General features: G+C 33.9%; 1 protein-coding gene across 2 annotated transcripts in view; it reads right to left on the bottom strand.

The window, feature by feature from the left end:
* LOC114335458 (alpha-tocopherol transfer protein-like) overlaps nt 1-18,230 on the bottom strand; it is a 128,530-nt gene extending 110,300 nt beyond the window's left edge. The window contains exon 1 of one of the 2 annotated variants that reach the window (XM_050645594.1): nt 18,065-18,230. The gene's annotated coding sequence lies outside the window, so the exon portion shown is untranslated. The remainder of the gene's footprint in view (nt 1-18,064) is intronic. The other variant, XM_050645595.1, reaches the window with a different exon arrangement.
* Between the last annotated feature and the right edge of the window lie 960 nt (nt 18,231-19,190).

The raw sequence follows: 19,190 nt of genomic DNA, 5'->3' as shown, positions 1-19,190 counted from the left end.
CTTAGTAGGAAGTTCCTCTGAAGCCAAAATAGTTTACGCTTGTGTTGGTAAATCCATCATAAAACACTGAAGCAGGTTGGTCGTATAGAAAAGCCAGTTGAAGTTTAATGGCTTTTAAGATATCCGGTTCTCTTAATCTGGCTAGAAGATATCGACTATTCGAGTTATTGGTTAATCTAACTCTTGGTGGGGTCAAAGGATCCAGATTTATCGATGGTTCTAAAGTATCTTTCTTAATGAAATTTATAGGCGAATGGAACGGATTCTTAGATTTAAAAACTTCGATGGCCTGCTTGTCTGTACGTATGTTTGTGTTTCCTACTTCATCTTTGTTCTTGCGTGAAATGGTAATTTAATTTTCCAAGGTGACAGGGCTTCTGAGATTCTTTGGATTCTTATGTGACTCAGATGAAAGCGTTGATTCAGAATAGGAAGATTCTATAGACCATTTAATGTTAACACCAAGTGGCCAAATTTCCTTATTAAATAATAAGTTAATAGATGTATGTAGATTTTATACCTATTTTGAACCAAGAGCCAGTTGTTGTGTCGGCATCTTTAAGGAGTGTATAATATCTAATATATTCCTTTATGCCTAGCTTCTTTTAATATAGTGAACTATTTGTATAGGGGTGTACATTGAGGTCAAGTTACTAATAACTACAAAGTGACATTTTAACTTTTGTAATTTTTGGCTTTTGCTCTGCATTTGGTTCGAATTCTGAATTCGTTTGGGCTCTTCAGTTTGAGTACTTGCCGTTGCATAAGATGTATTTTTTTCAGTATCTCTTTTTTCGTTGGTATAGTAGATATATTTTTGGTAAGACTGCTCATTTGGTAAGAAAATGCCATAGAGTAAAATAAACCAGCATATCTATGTTCATATACTTAACAAAGGCTTTCGATCGCATCCAAGTCGAAGACGTCTTACACCTACTGTATAGAAGAAACATACCAGTCAATATTATACAAACCATCGAAAATATTTACTTCCATAATCGAATACAGGCAAAGATAAATGGAAAACTAACAGTTTTTACCAGTACAAAGCGGAGTCAGACAAGGTGACTAGTTAAGCCCACTGCTCTTTAATATAATAATGGATGAAATAATAGAAGCAGTACGTAAAGGTAATGGTTACAAAATGGGGAAAGAATAAATCCAAATATTATGTTATGTAGACGACCGCGACGCCGCATTAATCGCCGATGCAGAAGACGATCTCCAAAGATTAACACACATCTTCAATACAACAGCCAAGAAATACAATAGGATACCAGCAGAAAAAACCAAATGTATGACAATATCTAAATACCCACTACGATGTAAAATCTAAATTGAAGGGAAAATAATAAAGCTGGAAGCAAGGTTTAGATATCTGGGAATAGATATAACCAGTTACCGAGATGTTGAAGAAGAAGTACAACAAAGCTCAAAAGCAAGTAAAGCGGTGGGATCTCTTAATGACACAATCTGGAAAAACAAACACCCAATACAAGACACAAAAGCAAGAATCTATAAAGCAGCAATTAGACCTATATTGACATACACGGCGGAGACAAGACCTGACACATCTAAAACGAGACGACTACTAGAAACAACAGATATGAAAATACTTCTAGACGAATATCAGGGAAAAGTCTGTTGGATAGGGAGAGAAGCGAAAACATAAGAAGATCATGCAATGTAGAAGACATAAATGAATGGGTGACAAAATGGAGACAGGAGTGGAACGAACACATTAGTAGAATGGCAGAGGATAGGATAGTACGAATAGCACGAGATAAGTCACCAAATAGACGAAGAAATATTGGCCGACCAACAAAAAGATGGTGCGATAATTTAAACAATTTAGGAGGCTAATATTGAAGAAGAAACAGGTTTTAAAGCCTACATAGAAGAAGAAAAAGAAAAAGAAAAATATTAACAAAAAAATTAGAGATCTACAAGAAAACAGAATAAAGAACGTGATATGTAAGAGATAAACAATAAAGTACCTTAGAAATCTTAAATTTTTTAATTGCCAAGAAAAAAGATGCTAGTGTTGTATCGACAGAGTCCTTTTTGACGAACCTAAATTTGGAATTATGTTGATTAAAAAAATATTAAACAGAAGTAAAAATATGTACCGACCTAATATATAAATTATAATTGATAGGTTCCTAGATATATTCACTGCACTACACAAATACACTTATTTGTTTATAAAGTATTTGTTTAACGGGGTTACACAAACCTAGTGTTCTATCATACGTTTATTAATAATACCATAATAATAATTATCTAAAAAACTATTAATAATATCCTAATAATGTCTAGTTTATACAGAAAATGACTTATTACTCTGTAGTACAGAAACTTATACTTTATTTATTCTAATTAGCCCATTACATCATTTTCATATGAAATATATGTAAAGGTGGGTCCAGATTACTCGTGTTCGTGCTCGTACTCAGGCTTTTACTTGTGACTTGCCTATATTAAGGCGGAGATAGATATCCGCGTCGCGAACTCCGCGCCGTGTGAGCGCCGCGCGTTCGTGGCGCGGTTATTGTTCGTTAAAATTTTTCATTTTGACGAACCTTCTGCAATCCAGAGGAAACTTACGAACGTTTAGTAATTGTAGATAATCATGTCTCTGTCCTGTACTTCTACTTCATCTTATTTTGCTATTATTCTGAAACTATATTTTCTTATGGCATCTTATGCAATTTATTATTTTATGTGGAATAAGCCACAGTTTGAGTTTGAATCAAGTTTATTTGACGTTTCAAATAAACAGTAAAAATATCTGTAATAAAATATTTTAAACGTTTCGGGTTGATTTTGAGAGTAAACTAAATGTAAGACCAAATGTTTACCTTGTCGGGATCAAATCATGAGGTTTTTTCTTCGTTATTAACTATGGGATCACTAACAGAAGATTTCACTGTAATTATTTATGATTTTTGTGATATTCTCTGATTTTCTTTCTTCTGAGTTTCGGATATTCTTAAGTTAAAGTTGATTTCATGTAATCGAATGAACTTATCATCTTCCAAGAAAGTCAACCCTTTCGCGTTTCTGATCTCCTGATATAAAATCGTAAAAATTCTCGAATTTTAAGCGAAAGGCCATACAGGCGATAATTTAGGGCGCCATAAGAGCAGTAAACCTGACGAGGCATTGGTTGACTAACTATTTCATCTACAATTGGTTTGTCAACCAATGCCTCGTCAGGTTTACTGCTCTTATGGCGCCGTAAATTATCGCCCGTATGGCCTTTCGCTAAGCGATTGTTTCAGTCCTGAACATTTCAGGGACTACCTTTTTCGCTTTCCGGCGACACAATTTTAATATATCTGCTGGTTCCTACAACCAGAAAACTACCAGAAACAAAACTAGAGAACTATAGGTTCTTCCAAGTTGTTTGCTACCTTTTTCGCTTTCCGGTGACACAATTGTAATGTATCTGCTTGTTTCAACTGCGTAGCTTCACCAGAAACGAAGTTAGAAAACTATAGGTTCTTCCAAGCCATGTGTTAACTTTTTCGCTTTCCGGTGACACAATTGTAATATATCTACTTGTTTCAACTGCGTTGCTTCACCAGAAACGAAGTTAGAAAACTATAGGTTCTTCCAAGTTGTGCGTTACCTTCTTCGCTTTCCGGTGACCCAATTATAATATATCTACTTGTTTCAACTCCGTTGCTTCACCAGAAGCGAAATTAGAAAACTATAGGCTCTTCCAAGTTGTGCGTTACCTTTTTCGCTTTCCGGTGACCCAATTATAATATATCTGCTTGTTCCAACTCCGTTGCTTCACCAGAAGCGAAGTTAGAAAACTATAGGTTCTTCCAAGTTATGCGTTACATTTTTCGCTTTCTGGTGACCCAATTATAATATATCTGCTTGTTACAACTCCGTTGCTTCACCAGAAGCGAAGTTAGAAAACTATAGGCTCTTCCAAGTATTGCGTCACCTTTTTCGATTTCCGGTGACACAATTATAATATATCTGCTTGTTCCAACTCCGTTGCTTCACCAGAAGCGAAGTTAGAAAACTATAGGCTCTTCCAAGTATTGCGTCACCTTTTTCGATTTCCGGTGACACAATTATAATATATCTGCTTGTTCCAACTCCGTTGCTTCACCAGAAACGAAGTTAGAAAACTATAGGTTCTTCCAAGTTGTGCGTCACCTTTTTCGCTTTCCGGTGACACAATTATAATATATCTGCTTGTTTCAACTGCGTTGCTTCACCAGAAAAAAGTTAGATTTTTAGTTTATGAATGTTTTTTGATAGTAGATGAAAGTATTTTGATAGTGAAATTTTTGAAAGTAGAACTATTTCCGAAGTGAAAGTCGAAACGTCAAGTAAACTTGATTTCAAACTCGAAGTGTGGCGTATGCCCAAATAAAATAGTAAATCTTATTTTGTATTTCTCACGCCGGTAAGAAGACAACAATGAAATGACCTTTTTTACATTGGTCCGCATGTAGATTTTTTATTTCAGCTTCTATTTCCCTTCAGATACCGGCTTTAAGTTGTTTATTAAAAAATGGTTCTTTGTTGAGGATCCCACAATAATGATTTTCCACTTTAAACATCAATAATTTTGATATTTCCTTCCGACCACTCCATTACTAACAAATATTCAAGTCAGGCGCGCCAAAATCAACAAACCACTCGCAAACCCGTCCAAATACGTATTGCAAACCATCAAAGCGTTTGTTGAAAAACCGACAGAAGTTAGATCGTGGTGCGCCGTGTGCGTGCCGTTTGCACGCCACTTGAAAACACGTACTAATCTGACAAACATGCTGCGCGCGAGCGGTTCGCACACCGAGCAGAGCGCATATGTACCTATACCCGCCTTTATGTGTACGTCGCGACGAGCCGGAGTCAGAGCAGCGCAAGCCACACAAGTAAGATACTCGCAAGGTTTCGGCGGGTGTCGGTACATCAAAGGAAATTCGCGTAAGCTTGCGAGTTTATTTGGACAACAATTTTCGCGTTTTGTGTACTTATATGACTTGTATTAATCGGGTGTGCATATCGTGCTGATCACTGATCCAAAATAAATTGCAGACACTTGAGGAAGAAGAAACATCAACACCAGTATTGACCATAGACCAGAAATGGCAAAATATAACAAACACCATAGAAAGCGCCGCAGCGGAAACTATAGGGAAACAAAGGAATAACAAGAAGAAAAACCAGTGGTTTGACCAGGAGTGCGAACAAAGCTTACAGCAGAAAGCAATCAAGAGGCTGGAGTTACTAACACGACCTACAGAAGAGAACAGGGAAGACTACAACAGAGTAAGGACTCAAACGAGAAGACTTTTGAGAAGAAAAAAGAAACAGTACCTAGAAGCACGAATACAGCAACTCGAGGAGGAACATAGAAATGGTCAGTCTAGACAGTTTTATAGGGACCTAAAAACAATGACGGGCAACACGATCAACAGCCCAAGATTTATAAAAGACGATGCAGGACAATTGCTCACAGACGACGAAGAGATAAGCCGCCAATGGAGAAAGTATTTTGAGCACCTTTTAAATACAGAAAACCCCACAAAGACAGTACCAGTTAGCCGAACCTGAAATACCAGGGCCCACACTAGCTGAAGTAAAGTCCGAAATTTCGTCCCTAAAAAACCATAAAGCCCCAGGCCCAGACAGCATACAGGCGGAACTACTAAAAAAGGGGGAGACAAACTACACCTTGAGATATATTATATTATAAGAGAAGTCTGGGAAAGAGAAGAAATACCGAACACTGGCATGAAAGCCATATAATACCTATTCACAAGAAGGGAGACAAACAAATATGTCGGAACTATAGAGGAATATCGTTAATTAATACAACATACAAGATTATATCCATAATACTGTTTAGAAGACTAACTCCATACACAGAGGAAATAATAGGCGACTACCAAAGCCGATTCAGATCGGGAGGGTCGACTATAGACCAGATCTTCGTCCTACGCAAGGTGTTGGAAAAAAACTGGGAATTCAACCGCGATGTACACCAAATCTTCGTAGACTTCAAACAAGCTTACGATTCTGTTAGCAGAGAAGCATTGTGGGAGACTATGGTAGAAATGGGAGCACCTAGAAAACTGGTACGATTAGCAAAGGTGAGCACGGAGAACGCTTCCGTACGAATCAGAATTGGCAGCACCACGTCGGAGGAATTCCTCATTGACAGCGGACTTAGAAAAGAAGATCCTCTCGTCCCCCTGCTGTTTACCTTCGCACTGGAACATGCAGTAAGGAAAGCTCAGCCACAACTGACAAACGGATTTGCCGCCCAAGGATCAAAAATACTATTAGCCTTTGCGGATGACGTGGACACATTTGCACAATCAACCAGAGATGCAAAAGAAGTTTTCACCCTATTCGAGAACGGAGCCAAGGAAGTTGGTCTTAAGGTCAACGAGGACAAGACCAAGTACATGGTGGTTACGAAGAACCCAAGACCAAGGGTTAGACAAAACGTAACAATTAATGAATACAATTTTGAAGTCTGAAAACATCTGAAAATAACTATGAAAAGGACGTGGCAGCCAGGATCATTGCAGGAAACAGGGCATATTACTCATTAAGGACCCTACTTAAATCAAAAATACTCTCAAGACCAGCAAAAATAAGAGTATATAAGACAATGATTCGTCCCACAATAACGTATGGAAGCGAAACATGGACTCTGAATCAGCGGGAAACAACAAAATTACTGGTACTTGAAAGAAAGATACTGCGGACTATCTATGGGCCGTGCAGAGAAGAGACAACAGGAGAATGGATAAGAAGACACAATGATCAACTCCAGACAATATACGGAGATGAAAACATAGTACGCTACATTAAAGCAAACAGAATACTATGGGCGGGTCACGTGCTAAGATCAAGTGACGAAAGACTTCTAAACGCCACATTCTGGGAAAGGCGAGATGGAAAAAGGTCAGTTGGTCGACCAAGAAAGAGATGGAAGGACGCAGTAGCCAGCGATCTACGCAAAATGGGAGTACAGCAATGGGAAATAGCTGCTCAGGACCGACAACAATGGAGGGAAATAGTAAACGCGGCCAAGACTCACATAGAGTTGCAGAGCCAAATGATGATGATGATGATGCATATCGTGCAGGTTTCTGTTTAAAATGGAGTGGAATAACGATAGTCTGATTGATTTAATAAAGCTGTACAAAAAACACGCAGTTTTGTAGAAGAGTACATACTAATAAATTTTATAAAATCCTAAATAAGATGAACGATGCATGGAAGGAAATATCCCAGGAACTGAATATAGATGTGCAAGAGATTAAACGCCAAATCACTTCACTACTGGCAACTTACAGAAAGGCTAGCCAAAAAGTTGCCCAAAATAATAAATCCGGAATAGGAACCGATGAATTGTATTCTCCCTGGTTTGCCTTTAAACATTTTCGTTTTTTGTACATGAAATATCAGCCTACTTTATCAAGTTGATAAAGCAATGCATACCCCTGGCACAATAAGCGAAATTGACTGCTTGGAAAACTTAAACAAAAAGCTTAAGCTGGTGTACGAATCACCTGAAGCTAAATAGCTTAGCGTTACAGCTAATAGTTATTTTACAGGAATTGATTTTCGAAATGTTGTGTTTTTCTTAATGATTTTTGGACCAATCAAAGTTATCAGTTTTTCAAAATTACTAGGCGACATTCTACAAAATGTATGAAAGTGGAGATTTTCAACATTAAGGTCATCAAGTAAGTTACTTCCACTGTATTCGCTTCGACTTTAAAGAGTGACGTCATCCACCACCGTCTTTTTCTCTCATTTTCATTTTTTTAACAGAGAATATATCACAATAAAAGCCCCACTGGCTGCCGCAAGCTCGCCCTCTTCCATTGGAACCGCCGGACTACAAGTATTTTTCCAAATAAACAAGTCTATGTGGACGGTCAAGTGAAAGTAAGGACAAGTACAACAAGCTTCACGAGTTCCAAGTAGAAGTACAAGTACAAGTAGCAGCTCGAGTAGTCTGGACGCACCTTAAAAATTGATATCATTATCCATCATCCGCTGTAGGGGCATGTAGATAGATATGCATCAAGTCAAATTAGTTTGATTTTACTCAACAAACTTGACTTGAAAACCAAACTTTTCTTGTAAAAAGTTTGACTTGACTTGATTTCTATATCTTTAGGTTTGACTTGAAATCAAACTTCAAACAGTTTGAAGTTTGAATATCATATTACGCAATGTGTTTATTTTCAATTCTAATTGAGACCATACCGCCTTTTGTTTTGACTTATTTGGACAGGTCTGAACCTGTACTCTGCTACTCCGAAAATTAGTTATATGTAGTTAATATTATTCATATTTTATAAGTATACGCTTGGCTTGTTTGTTATACTTTTTTTTTTTTTTTTTTTTTTTTTTTTTTATTATTTTGGCTTAGACTTACCGTCATACTGCCAGACACATAAGGAATACAAGTTATCAAGTTATACAAAACAGATTTAAAACAAAGATAACAACTAAAAGGTATTAAGTAACACTAAGCTTAACAGCTAAAACTACTAACTACCAAAGGTATTAATTAAAAATGTTTAAGGGAATTATAATGATAATTTGCTGTCTTTTAAAAAGTTAATTAAAGAGTTGTATACATCTACAGAACCAAGTGATAATAAATATAGTATATTCCAAGGAGTTGCTACTTTACATTTTAATAAATCATTTATTAATTTAGATGAGTAAATTGTATTTTTAGAACAACCAAAAAATATATGATCTAAATCACTTTCCTCTTCACAATGCTCACATTTATCATTATCCAAAACCTGTATTTTAAATAAATGCTTTGGATAACATGCGTGCCCGAATCGTACTCTAATAATAGAAGTTATGTACTTTCTAGAAGCTCTACAAGACTTGTACCAAGGAAATTTGGGAATATCGGGCTGAATTAACGAGTATCTATTTTGATTCACAAAAGAGTATTCCTTCCACTGGTAGCTCCACTCCCGATGCAGTGTTGACTTAAAAGAGATTATACTATCAGTCAGTGTTATTTTATGTAGAATACTGGTATCGGATGAAACGCTTTCTTTGGCTAATAAGTCGACATACTCATTATGTTCAAATCCTGCGTGTGCTTTAATCCAGATAAAATGTACATTGATTCCTTTGGTTAAAAGATTTTGTTTAATATGTTTAATTTTATAAATGTATGGGCAGTCTTGGATGTTTGGGGGTCCATATTTACCAAGAGATTTCAATACTGCTAAGGAGTCAGACAAAATTATAATATGGGCGAAATCAAATTCAGCTACAAATAGTAAAGCTTCATATATTGCAATAGCCTCTGCTGTATAAATCGAAGTCTCCGGTTTCAGTTTGAATTTCTTTTCTATATGTCCCGATGGTATAAAAAAGGCGCATCCAGTTCCATCTGCAGATTTAGACGCATCTGTATATAGAGCTATTGACTCATTGTAACTATTCGTTATGGATAAAAGAATATTTTTATTTAAATATATGTTTTCACTATAATTTGGTACAATAATATCTGTAGGAGAAAAGAAAGAAGAGTACGCGTAGTTTTTGAATAAGTCGTTCGTTTTATCTATATTTTTTAAGAGTACTATATTTTGATTATACGCTTCACACAGTAAGGGAGATTTCTTTTTTTGCCAATATTTATTGGTTAGATCATGGCAACTTAAAGTCACTATTTTTTGGTATAGAAGATGGTTAATTAAGTATACTTTCATTAAATATTTTTTGGACAAAAAACTTCGTCTTAGATTTAAAGGAGGTTCCAAGGCTTCCAAATATAAAGCTTGTACTGGAGTGGATCTCATAGCTCCTAGACATATTCGTAAGGCTGAATTCTGTAAAACGTTGATTTTGTTTAGTAGTGCATTACTTGCTGATCCATACAAAACACTGCCGTAATCGAAAATAGATCGTATGTAAGCTTTATAAAATAATAAACTTACTTCAACATCCGATCCCCACCAAGTTCTATTAATTGATTTAAGAAAGTTTATTCCCTTATTACACCTGTTCAACATGTCGTCAATATGTAACTTCCAAGTCAATTTTTGGTCGAGTATCATTCCAAGATATTTAATTTTATTTTTAAAAGAAAATTTATGCCCACCTAAGGTGATTGTGCTAATATTAGGAAAGTTATGTCTGGTAAATAAACAAACTTGTGATTTACTGCATGATAATTCAAAGCCATTTTCAATAAACCATTTTTTATGGAGACCATAGACACTATTCAAGTTTTCAATGGATTGCTGATATTTCTTGTGTTCTGTGTACAAACAGAAATCGTCAGCATATTGTACAACATTAAATGCAATATTGTTAATAGTGATGTTGTGTAGATCTGCTGTGTAAATGTTAAATAAAATAGGGCTCAAAACGGAGCCCTGAGGTAATCCTTTATTATTAAGTCTAGGGCCTATAAGAGTATGATTATTTTTTAAATAAATTATTCTATTTTTGTACAGGTTTACAATGTTAGAAGCAAACTGTGATGGAATATTAAAAAATGTAGTCATTTTTTCTTGGAGAATTGAAAGAGAGACAGAGTCATAAGCACCTTCGATATCTAAAAATAAAGCGGGCACATAACTGTTCCTGGAAAAACTGTTCTGAATGTCTACAACAAGAGTTGTTAAGGAATCTAAAGTTCCATAACCTTTTTTAAAACCATGTTGGTTAGCGGGTAAAGGATTTTGATCCCTTAGCCACCAATCCAACCTAATCTTAACCATCCGTTCGAGAGTCTTCAATATACATGATAATAATGATATCGGTCGGTAAGCTTCAGCTAATTTAGGGTCTTTCCCCGGTTTGGGAATAGGAACGACTATAATACGCTTAAAATCTATTATGCTGTTGCCTTCAATAATTATCTGGTCAAATATATTTAAAAGTAATTGTTTTGCGTTATCTGGTAAATGTTGTATCATAGGATATTTGATTGCATCGTATCCTGGTGAGGTACTAACGCGATTATCAAGGGCAAATTCTAATTCAGTTCTCGAAAAAGGTGTAAGGAGAAAATGATTCTGATCAGATGGAAGCGTTTTAGAATTAATAACATCTAACTGGTTATTTACGTAAGGTGGAGCTATTTTATCGAAAAAATCGTCTACCCATGAATTACTTAGAGGTAATGAAAAATTAACTTTTTTCCTATTCATTTTTCTTGCTTGATTCCAAATAAGACTAGATGGAGTTTGTTTATTTAATTTTGAACACCATGCAACCCAACTTTGTTTGGCCTTTAATTTCAGGAATTTTTTGACACGAGCATTTACTTCTTTGCATTTACAAAAATTTTCAGGAGAAGAATTGTTTTTATAGTTTATTAATGCCTTCTTTCTTTCTGCAACGGATTGATCACATTCCGAATCCCACCACGGAGGGGGAGTCCGTTTGCATTTAAATGGTTTATATTCAGAAATAGATTGTTTAGAAGCTTCATTAATACAGTCAATAAGGAAATTATATTTTTCTTGGGTATTTAAGGATGTGTGAGGTTTTTCGTTTAATAAGGTATCAACAAGCTGAGAGTATAATGACCAATTTGCTTTTTTAATGTTCCACTTAGTACTGGGATAAATGGTATTAGCATTAGTTCCCAAGACATCGATCACAACCTTTATAATGAAATGATTTGATCCCAAGGTATCAAGATCTACAGACCACGAAGTTTTATCAAAAAGGGATGGTGAGCAAAACGTGACATCAATCATGGAATCTGAGTTTCCTGGACTCGTTTGGCAAGTTGGTTGTCCATTATTCATTACTACATAATCTAAATTCTGAATTGTCTCCACAATTTGATGGCCTATATTATCATTTTTATATGAGCCCCACAAAGAATTATGTGCATTCATATCTCCTCCAATGATACAAGGGTGTTTTAGTTGAGAAAATAACTTATCCCAATCTTCGGTTTTGGTTTTAGTTTTTGGGCACCTATATACAGAGAGTAGACTTAAATAACTTTGTTTATAGTTGATTTTAATACCACAAGCAAGCAAGTCTTGAATATAATTTTTTTTAATTGTTATGCGCTCAAAAGGAATACCAGTTTTAATTAAAATAGCAACTCCAGAATAGCCGTCATCGCGATCTTCGCGTATCACATTATAACCTCTATAAATATATACAACATCCCGTTTAAACCAAGTTTCACTTATTAAAGCTATGTCAATATCTTCGGTTATTAAAAAGTTAATAAGGCTGTTTTTGTTAGCAACAGCTGATCGAGCATTCCATTGTATTATTTTGAGTTTAGATTTGTTCGTCATTAGATGAGTTATTTTTTAAAATATTATCTAGAACATTATTAATACCTTTGGCTAACAAATTCATGTCAAGTGATTTTGCCTCTTCTAAACAATTAATATTTTGAATAAAACTTGAGAAAAGAAGTACTAAGGAATCTACTAACTTATTTTTATCATTGTCTGTATTAGGAAAACTTTCCTTATTTAAGGGAGGTAAAGGTTGAGACGGTCCAAATCTGAAAGGGATGAGATATGGTGTAGGATCTTCGGAAGTTGGAGATGATACTTTTCTTTTTTTATTTGCACTATACTCAGTGCTTGATGTACTACAGCTTGGTTGGCTAAAACTTTTGGGTTTCTGTAGGTGAGGCCTCAATGGCTTGAAATAAGGAGATGTACTAACTTCAGAGGAGTTAGTTAATTTTGGAAATTCTTTGTCTGAATTTGACAATATTTCAAATCTGTTATTAGAAATAAGACCAGAAAATGATGAGTCACTCAAATTTTTTGCCTCCAAATATGAGATTTTATGTTCAATCATGATATGTTTTATTTTTTTTTGATGTTCGAAAAAAGGACAGTTTTTAGAGATCGATATATGCTTATCAGTTTTACAGTGTATGCAATACTTTTTTGTTTCATCACATGTATGTATGTCATTTTTAATTTGTCCACATTGTATACAGTATTCCTGTGTACCTTTACACTGTCTAGAAATATGTCCATATTTGAGGCATTTATAACATTGCGTCACTTTACCCAACAATTTTTCCACTTGGAAAAATACATAATTTATCACAACATAGTTTGGCAAACAATTGCCTTCAAAAGTAATTATAACATTACGTCTAGGGACGTATTCTGTATTTCCATCCTTTTCTACTTTTCTGTGCATTCTTTTAATATCAATAATTGGTGAACTAGAGCTCATATATTTTTTCAAATAGTCAATATTATATTTGGTATCAACATCGCGTATCAGTCCTTTGATTTCCAAGAGGTGATTTGGAATGTACGCTTTTAAATTATCGTCCTTTAAGTGACTATTATTGACTAAATTGTTTGCATCCAAAATAGATTTGAGGATTACTTTAACACGGTTTCTTCCTATACTTTTAATTTGCTTAATATTATTAATCTTTAATTTTTGATGTAAAATATCTGCAACAACCATTGGATGCAAACGGGAAATATTCTGATCATTGGTCTTCTCAACATAAACACAACAATTTTGAAAGTCGTAACTATTACAATTAATATTAAAAAGTTTTACCTCCCTTGTAGCAGAAGAATTTGTGGTGATAGTTCCTGTATCCATGTCTTGATTACTATCACTAATAACTTCAGCAGTATTTAGTTCGCACACTGGCGTCTTTTTTATATTCTCCCCCATCTGGGGAGAATATTTTCACTTTTGTATCACTATTCTACAATATGTAAATGTTTTTACCCACGATGAAATTTAAATGTTTTAATTGTCACAAAAACTGCGAGCTGAATGTCAAATATTTAGGTACGTTTAACCATGGCCAAATTTTAAACTGTTCACACAAAAGTTAAACACCGTGAAAAGAAGCCTAGGCTGTTTAACCCATAGGACTGAAACTTCTTATCAATGATAATTAGAACCACTATAAAATTAATTTAAGTTAAACTACTAAAAAATTAATTTTTTCTGGAGCTATTTTAGATGCAACCGTATTTGACGTTTTTTTTTTGTTTGTTATACTTAATACATTCGTTTTGAAGTGTGTGCTTTGTGCGAAAATGTCTGAACCTGAACCTTTTTCGGCTCAGAATACGTACCAGAATAAAGTGAGTCTGATTTTGAAGATATCGTCACTGCAAAAATTAAAAAAAAAAAAAAATCTGTAGACGAGGCAGAATTAAGGGAGTAGACGCAAAATTTCGCGCCAATGTGTTTTAAAATGCATTCATTTTTTTCGAATCCTGAGAAAACTAATAAGTATTCTTAAAACATTTAGACACATAATGAAATATTGCATTATTACCGAGGGCCGAAAGTCCTGAAAAACTTCTATAATGTTTATTTTAATAAGTTACAGCAGCGTTCCCCAACCGGTGGGTCGCGATCCACTAGTGGGTCGCGGCCGGATTTCAGGTGGGTCGCGGCGTGGCTCTTACAGTAGCTGAATAACGTAAATATATATCATTACCTATGTGTTTAAATTTTTCAAAAATACTTATTAGTTTTATCAGGACTCGAAAATAATAAATGCATTTAAAACACATTGGCAAATTTTGCGCCTACGCCCTTAACAGCGTTATAAAATGACATAGTGGGAGTAGTTCTACGACATCTGATAAAAAGAAGAAAAAAAATTGTATCAAAAAGAATTTCCGTATGAAGCAACAACTACCTAATGTATAGTAGTGTCTGAGATAGTAACACTAAACATATAAATATTATATTTTGATGCTTCTTCATAAATTATTGTTGAAGTAGATTAAAATACACTCGATATTATAAAAAATATATTCAACGGATTTTTTGTTGTAATCTAACACTCAAACATAAAAAAGTGATATCGTTGACAGCGTAGGGGAATTATCACCGATAAAACGAAACTTGCTAGCAAGCAATTTTACGCGTAAATGATTCATTTTCTTAAAACTACTCTATTTTGACTTGAGTCGCCCCCCGTATCAAGTTATTTTTATATGGGGCTCAATGCATTTTCAATTTTGGTATCTTAATTTGCATCTTAATTATTGTACTCATTTGCCCTCATTGGCGGCAGTAAAGTAACACTTTATTGTACTGAAAAAAGAACTTTTTTACCTGCCGCGATTAATCGAGAATGAATGTAAGTGGTCGATGACAGTAATCGATTATTTATTTGAGTTAACTTACAATTTACTGTTAATACTTATAAGACATTGTGAATTAAATTTATGTCAAAAAGTGAAATTCTGTAGTATTTTGTAATTATATTCATATAAAATAAATCAAAACTTTACCGATTTAGTAATTATTCAATATTGATAACTATCGACTAAAAATCGAAAGCAGCCATCATGCAAAAGTCATCTGTCATCACTGTCATGAAATTTTATTACGTCTAAAATTTAAAAAAGTCTTAAATTGTAAATGTGTGTAAATTAAAACCATTATCAAATTGTTGGCGATAAAATTTTGTTTGCATCACGTCAATAAAAACTCTTTATCGAACTCGTCTGTTATTCGCCTCGCTCGCTACGCTCGTTCTGCTCATAATATCAGACTCGTTCGATAAAGAGTAATTTTCCTGACTTGGTACATAAATATCTAAAATATCTATTATGCCAAAAAGTGAAATTCTGTAGTATTTTGCAATTATATTCATACAACATAAATCAAAACTTTACAGCTTTAGTAATTTGGTATTCAATATTGATAACAACTAACGATTGAATATCGAAACCGGCCATCCTGCATTGAGTTAGGTATTAATGCAAATAAAGTGTGAAATGACGTTTTGGTTAATTCGATTATATAAAGGGTGTCCCGGAAAATAGTGCGTTCCTTTAAGGTACGGGCTAAGTGCACCATTTAGAGAAAAAAGTCAGATAACATTTTTTTGTAAAGTCAACAGTTAAAAAAAATTTAATAATTTTAATGCATTTGATTAATGTCCACAGAAATGCAAATACAGCCGGCAACGCTGCGTTCCTTCTTCTGTGTAAAAATAATTTTACTGGAACTCAACCACAGTATATAGGTTTATACAACAATTCGTATGAGCAAAAAAACTGTGACTCAACTATCATGAATCATCGACCATTAGGCATAATATTATGTATTGATAAAATACTGATAACAGTGATAGAAAAACAGCATAATATTTGTGTTTATTAAATATCTAATAAATAAGGTTTGTATAGTGTTTTAACTTACAAGAAAAATTTTTATTACAATCAACTCAATCAAACTACGTCTTCAAGAAGTATTTATCGGTAGAACATGTTACAAAAAAATTTGAGTATTACACTTCTCCATTTAATCTTCTGGGAAGTTCGCGTGGTTCAATCAGATGATTACTAATAATCCCAGCCCGTACATTAATACTTTTGGCATTATTAAAGTAAAACAGAAAAACACCATTTCTCGTAAAACAAGCTTTATCTGCACACAACACGTTACACATTTTGTATTGAAACCATCTACAAATCGTTAAGCTTTGAGGTAAATCGCCTTGGTGTACCTAAATCTTGCACTAATTATACACTATAGGTATTACGTCATTACCATGATACTTGCGATCGAAATCATGACAATACCACAACAATACGATGTATTCTCGGGTTACAGGTAATTATGATATGACTGTTTGTGTTTACAATATTAAATATCTTCGCTATGTCAACATAAATAAAACTGCCGGGTTGCCAAATGTAAATTTTAGTAAAAGACATTATTTTAATTTTTGAGGCAACAGATTTAGAAAAAAAATTTATAAGAAAGTTTTCTTTTAAATGGTGCATTCTACCCACAATTTTAAGGAACGCACTATTTTCCGGGACATCCTGTATAGGACAGTGATAGATATTTACTGATAATTTCTTAGTAAATATTTTTATTTAGATTTTGTCCGATTCATCAAGGGAAAGTAATTGCGGGGAGGCTACAGTTCATAAAAAATGAAGTAACTATTAACGTTATTTGCAAATTTTGGTATTATTTTAAGTATTAAAATTAGTTTAATGTTTAAATAAATATTTATTTCGTTGAAATCATAATAATTATTTAAGTATAACTTCTTACGTGCGTACAAAGTACATACAGCGTACAAAGTACCTACACACACTCTTTTTTCTCATTAGAAGGATCTAATTAAGTAAGTGTTAATGTTTTTTATGATTGGCGTAAAATTTTGTATGCACCACGTCAGTAAAGACTCTTTATCGAACTCGTCTGTTACTCGCCTCGCTGGCTTCGCTCTCTCTGCTAGTAATATCAGACTAGTTCGATAAAGAGTCACTTTACTGACTTGGTACATAAACGGCGATTCACCGAGTCTTCTCCAACGTCGTTTTCTGAATTTAATTTAATCTAATAATTACTATATTATTCTTCTATTTGTTTATAAGCCAAAAAATTGTTTACATATCTGCAATATATTATCTGCAATAGCTATGAAAGGTTATTTCATTTTTATTAGGTGAAGTCTGATGAAGATGGGAATTTTATTCTTAAAAAATTTATTTTGTTTTTAAATAATATTCTTTTTATTTAATAGAAAAGTTTATACTCTCTGTCGGAATTTAACCCGTGACTTACCTACTCAGTTTTCAAACAGTGAGTTAGCACTTTCTATAGAACGATACCAAGTTGTATGTATGGCGATTAAGAATATAGTTTTCTAAACAAGAAAATGCCAACGTCACATATAAAAGTATAAAAATAATTCTCAAAATATCTCACAAGGAAATAAAAATAAGAACTACCAGGTAATGATGTGACTGTAGAAAATATTAACTGGTGGATGTTAAAAAATAATCAGAAAACGGAGTACGAAAAGCAGTTTTAGTACAATTTGGAGAAATATGGCTCATATAATTAAATATTGAAATAAATTGGGAAAACTCCAAGAAATTTCATAAATCTCCGAATGATATACAAATTCACAAAATGCCAATCACTTTATGATGATAATGTAGTCGTAATGTACGTAAATCATTAAGTGAAATTAAAGAGGGCCTCCCTATTTACGTTTTAGTTGAAACATTACCCATAATTTCTCTTAAATAAAGAATTTAATATTTACCTGTTAATATTTGAATATTACTTTTGCACACACAACTTACAACTGCTTGGGAAAGAAAAGGTCAAAACTTTACTGCTTAACGTAAGTACTATATAAATTTGAATTTCAAATGACACAGACGACCATTCCAAATTAATTCAATAAATCAAACACTGCTGGTACATTTTTTGTAGTTACATTCATTTGTGTGTAATTTTTACATTATAACCGCTTAAATATAATATACAGTGGGTGATCATATTATTAGAGCCACCTCAGAAAATATTACTTTTGTTCAATAATGGTATTTAAGTTTTTTCTTTATACGGTCCACGTTGCCTTTGAAACTTAAGAAATGGATGCTACGTTTCTGTTGGAGTGATTAGTATTGAATATTAAGTTTTTATTTCTGCTATTTTCCTTGGTGAGATGTGTTTGAATTTCCAATGATCTTCTGGTACCACTAGTGTAACGAACGCGCAATTTTTACTAAATTCACAAAATATAATATAGGACTCTCAGAATATCACTAGAGAGCAATGGAAGCTCACACAGTTTATTAAAATTCTAAACACCAAGAATACAAAATAATAGGCACACGAGTTGCAAGCTAGGCTGGGCAGCACTGACGAACAATGGCATCTGAGTCACGCATTGCCACACATGCGTCTTGCCACTATTGTAAGACTATTTATTGCACTTTCATAAAGTGTAACAAGACAGTCAAATGGAAACAAATGCACTAATATATGATACAGCTCAATTATATACTCTTCCTCTAAAACATTGAATTTTACTAGGTGGCTCTAATAATATGATCACCCACTGTATTATAACCTTAAGATATTAAACGTTAAACTTTTTAGTTACTCATATATATTGATAAATTTATAACAAGGTAAAAACGAAATATAAAAAACAACAAACAATATTGATATTCGTTACAATTAACTTTTTTGTCAAACAAGTGTGACGCTACAAATTACTCCTATTGTGGGGTTATGTCTACATCTATTAGTCCAGCGAGTAGACCAGGGCATTCAGCAATAAAAACAGGAATAAATCGATTTTTAAATACAGCACCTAGACTTGCAACTTTTTGTATTGTATTCAGGATGATATCAGGAAAAAATTCTACGAGAGAAAA

This window comes from Diabrotica virgifera, chromosome 3 (genome assembly GCF_917563875.1).
Source record: "Diabrotica virgifera virgifera chromosome 3, PGI_DIABVI_V3a".
Classification (NCBI taxonomy): Eukaryota; Metazoa; Arthropoda; class Insecta; order Coleoptera; family Chrysomelidae; genus Diabrotica; species Diabrotica virgifera.
The sequence above is the reverse complement of the archived record's forward strand: the minus strand, read 5'-3'. Positions and strand labels throughout refer to the sequence as shown.